Source organism: Archocentrus centrarchus, chromosome 14 (genome assembly GCF_007364275.1).
Source record: "Archocentrus centrarchus isolate MPI-CPG fArcCen1 chromosome 14, fArcCen1, whole genome shotgun sequence".
Lineage (NCBI taxonomy): Eukaryota > Metazoa > Chordata > Actinopteri > Cichliformes > Cichlidae > Archocentrus > Archocentrus centrarchus.
In genome coordinates, this window is record NC_044359.1 from 15,606,246 (window position 1) to 15,611,389 (window position 5,144).

A 5,144-nucleotide genomic window follows, 5' to 3' on the forward strand; every position below is an offset into this window, starting at 1 on the left:
ATAAAACACAGCAACACAGAGAGTGAAACTGGTTCTTGGTACAGTGACTAAAATGATGGCATTAAGATAGGTCACATGTTCTCATCATTACTGCTTTGTATTCTGGTTTGCCATTCTTGTTTGTATGCATCTTTCACCTGAGTTGCTTTCTTCCTTAGTTTGCTGTATGTTTTTCTATTCAGTGAAAAATGGAAGGCAGCAAATTAGTACTAAAGCACTGCAAAAACAAAACTACAATCTTTTTTTTTTTTTTTTTTCCATTTTTGTCCCTATTCAAAAAGTTAATTTATTTCATTTAAAATGACAATCTTCCTGTATGAAAGCTGGATGATAACAATACAAAGAGATTAAAAAAGAGAAAGAGGGGCAGGAGCAGTGACAAGCAGAGTGTTGTACATGCATCAACTTGTCATTGTTTTTTAGTCCAAATTCCATGCTTTATATTCATTCCAGAGGCCGTCATTGAACACCACCTTTTCTGCTCTATACAGGCTACAGTCAGAGTGCTTTTTGTTGTTCTTTTTTTCATACATTGACTCAGAATGTTAACCACCCAATGTCTGATTCTAGTTTTTGAATATTAGTTATTAAAATGTGACTGCAGCAATCAGCACTGATTACAGCTGGCACCAACTAAGTGTGGCCTGCATGGAAGATGAGGTGTACCTGATCTGAAAACATCATCATGTGTTTCTGTGTAGCAAGTGAAACACCACATAGGCTAATATTGCACTGTAGAAATACTCAGAAGACAAGCAGGGATTTTAATTTTTATTCATTTTTTTTTTCAGGAGTATTATTTGTTATTTGTTGTGCGTGCATTTCTGTCACTGTAAAATAGTCAAATCTACATAGAAATTTAAGTCTGTCTCATCACTTTAACTGGTCTGAGCACAAGTTGCTGTGCACATACACACACTGAGCATATATCATTTATCCCTAGGGACCAGGATCCATCTCTCCCTGCAACCATATCACTGCAGCTGTCCAGCTGTCATAGACTGTGGCCGGTCTTGCAGGTCTTGACTCAAGTATCACTTTCAGAGAAACTGTTTAGCAGTAGAAGGTATTGATCTAGTTCAGGAGTAAATTAGATAAATGCTTATATACCCAGCTGCCACTAAAGTTTAACAGTCAATTAACTCAAAGATAGGTGAATATATTTTACTAGTGGAAGACATTTTACTAGATGACTGTCAAACATTTATTGTGATGATGCAAGAAAGCCAGTTAATATCCCCATTTCTCTTTTTTTATACTGTCTCTCACATAGGCTGGGATGTCAGGTTAGATCCACTTGGTTCAGTAGTCACAGCAGAAACTTGAGCCAAACTGGCACATCCCCATGTCAGAGATGCACCTGGTCTCCTTTGCCTTTGTGACCTGCCTCCAAAAACCTATTCATCCGTGTGTGTTATACGGTTATGAATTAGTAACCTCATACTGACAACAATTTACAATTTTATAGGATGCTGAATAATGCATCAAATGAGTGCTAAACAGCTACAGCTGCACACATCTTCCACAACATGAAACATACCTACCTAACACTGTTTAGGTCCCCCTTGTGCAATTAAAATACCTCTGACCTGTCAACACTTGGACAATGAAATGCCTGGAGAAATGTGTGGTGTATATGCTGAAATCAGGTGTGAACAGTAAACTAGACCCTCTGTGGTTTACTCATAGACAGGGGTGGGGTACAAATGCTATTTCTTCTATTACCCATTTGGTTTTACAACATCTTGAGGACAGTATAGCCTGCTTGCTTTTTATTGACTTTAACACAATCTTTAACACTCTCTTGCCCCATCTGTTAAGTTGGGATGTCAACTCTATAATTATTAAATGGCATCACTCATTCCTAGTAAATGGGACTCGGTGGGTTAAGGTCAAAACTGGTCTGTCTCAGCATAAATCTATTAGCACTGGAGCTCCAAAAGGCAGTGCTAGCGCAAACGTTGTTTGTTTGTTTGTTTTTTACTCTACACTAATGTGTACTCTTCTAGTCATTCACAGAATTACTCAGACGATAGTGATTTCTGTGTTAAGTTTACTGTTTAGAAATACAGGGATTCAGAAATGAGGTACAAACTACCTAATTTTAAAAGTGAAAAAGACTGCGCTGAGTATTTCTGACTCAAAAAATGTTGGTGATCATAGTCGTGTGTTTTTCATAAACAACCAAATATACAAGTCCACACCTAAAAATATCTTAGTTCCAACACTGGCACTTTAACCTTGCATATTCATATTGAGTGGGTATGTTCTTGACTCCTCCAGAGAGAGTATATCTTTTGCAGACTGCACCTGTACAAAATTCAGGACACATCTATCTATCTATCTATCTATCTATCTATCTATCTATCTATCTATCTATCTATCTATCTATCTATCTATCTATCTATCTATCTATCTATCTATCTATCTATCTATCTATCTATCTATCTATCTATCTATCTATCTATCTATCTATCTATCTATCTATCTATCTATCTATCTATCTATTTATTTCTGGTACCAGGACATTCTTTGTGTACTGTAGGTTGCAAAATGGGACCTCCAGGCTTATTCTGGCGCATTCCACAGATGCTCAATCGGATTGTGATCTGGGGAGTTTGGGTTAACGCCTTGGGCTCTTTATCATGTTCCTCAAGCCATTCATGAGTACACTGTCCAGCTGGGCATTGCCATTGCCAATAGGGGGTGTGGTTGGCCTGCAACAAAGGTTGGTAGACTTTTTTTTTTATAATACAGCATAACTGCAATGTCAGTTATGCTGTATTAAAATGTACCCGTTTCATTATTTCTATAATGAAATGGGTACATTATGACAGTGACAGCACTGGCATGCGAAGGCTTAGTTTAGTTATATGTCTGCTTGAACAATTTCAATAATGATCTCATCTTTAATGGCATCCATTCTCTATCCAGACAGGGTGACATGTGTGAGTCTGGCTGTGATAATATGTTGTGTCATCTTTAGATAAGAGCTGGGGGAGGTATAGTCTTCTATAATGGCAACACTGAACACACAGATGCCCAGTTCCACTATCATTCCAGTTTTACAACCCACACATATGCTGTCACAGCCCCACTTGGTTAGCATCAAGCTGTGAGAACAGAATGATCTACTGTAAGGACTATTGGATATTAGAGACAGTCTGGCAATCAGAGCAAACTGATGTAATATCAAAAGCAAAAATTCAATCTGTAGAATCCGTAGAAGTAAATTTCACACGACAGTTTGGAAACTTATTCAAGTGGAAATGAAGTGGAAAAACCCACAAACAGTTAAAGTAAAAAGATGGGATAGGTGGTCTGTTTATTAAATTTAGAAAATGTGCACGTGCATCCATCCAACACGTCCACATACTGAGCACTTTCGGACATGAACATGAGAAAGCACTCTCTGTGGTCTGACAATACTAAAAATTTAAAACCACATCTGAAATAGGACCCAGCTGGAAACCACTCAAACTAACACCCACCCTTTGTTTTGCTTGCTTTTTATAAGACAAAGTGCAATTTCTTTAGAATGTGGCTTTATCAAACCTCAACAAGGAATTGCTCCTTTATCTATCACCATGCCATGCTGAGTCATTTAGTGATCTCTGCTGATATAATGAGGGCCCCCTTAAGAGTAACATCACTAAATCTCTTGATTTGCTGCATTTTGCTTTTGTTCTCATGCTGATGTTTTTTCATACCTTATGAATTGTGTTATTTTTATGTAGTTGTGTTCATTACAGGAATAAGTTATTGTATATAACTGTTTTAATAAATTGTCCAACATAGAACTTTTAAGGCACCTGTAAAGGGGCAACCTGTCAAAGGTGTACCACACCTCTCACCCAGTGACAGCCGAATTAGCCTCTTTAAGGAAATGTTCAAAGCGACCAACAATGAAACTTGAGGACTATTGCATTCTCTTGCAGGCACATGTAATGCATTACCAAAAGTGGAGCAAAAATGTTGCCTTTTTGTTGCGTTTCTTCCAATATATGGTACACTATCTAAATCTGACAAAGTAGATAAAGTGGAAAAAATACAAAAAAGTACATACAGTGAAGCTTTTAAATTTGCTTTGCTGAGTTAAAAAAAAAATCAAATAAAGCCTTCAGCACAGTGAACATAAATACATCTCAGATAAAAATGCAGTTTTTGTTGTTTCTCTTCCAAAAAAAGAAAGAAAAAAAAATGACACCATCTGAGTTTGGCAAATGATCTTGAAATCAAAGTGAAATGAGAAGCAGTGAATAAAATATTAATATCTTTTATTTAAGTTTTCAAGACTTTTTGCCAACTTGAAAAAGGTTCAGATGGTCAACTTATCTTGATCTGTCTCAGTTGTTCTGATCCAATAAGGCATTCATTGTATATTGACTCAACAAACAATAATGATTTAGTAGAAATTCAGTTTGCCATACATCCAGAATGGCCAGACTCAGTGATTTCCTGTTCATGAACCATGCAAATGCCCCAGATTTATAAGGTTCTTGCCAGCATCTAACCTCTTCACTATGAGTAGGGGCAAATTTAGCTGGCTGAAATCATAGCCTCTTTATGTGGTATTTGGTCTGCTTGACGTTAAGCAGGTATAATCTCCACTCCCAAAGGTAGATCACATGGAGTTTCTGCTTTCAATTCTCATATTATTTCTGAGGCTTTTATGTTCTCTTTAGGGTCACAGCTTTATCAAACACAAACTGCAACTGAGCCCAAAATCACTGATGCAGAGACTGAAAATGCGTGGGGGAGGGGGGGACACCAGAATGGAAGTGATGCAAGTTTCGTGCATATCACTGCCAAGTAAGTAAAAACAGGAGTATATTGGGATATGTGGAGTGGCTTTAGAACATTTTTGTGTTGATCCATTAGGAATTTGTCTGTTCATTCTAAAGCCTCTTTGAAAGAGAAAGAGAGAGAGAGAGAGAGAGAGAGAGAGAGAGGGAGGAAGTGTTAGAAAGCTACAACACAGAAATGCTCCCTCCCCCACACACTCACACACAGATGTGGAGTTGCCAGAGTATTTATCTGCTTTGAGATGTACTTACAGTGTGATGCATTTTTCTATCAAAAGTAAATCTCCCTATCATTACACAACAGTTGCCATCAAGATTAGCTGTTCCCCTGGCAGAATG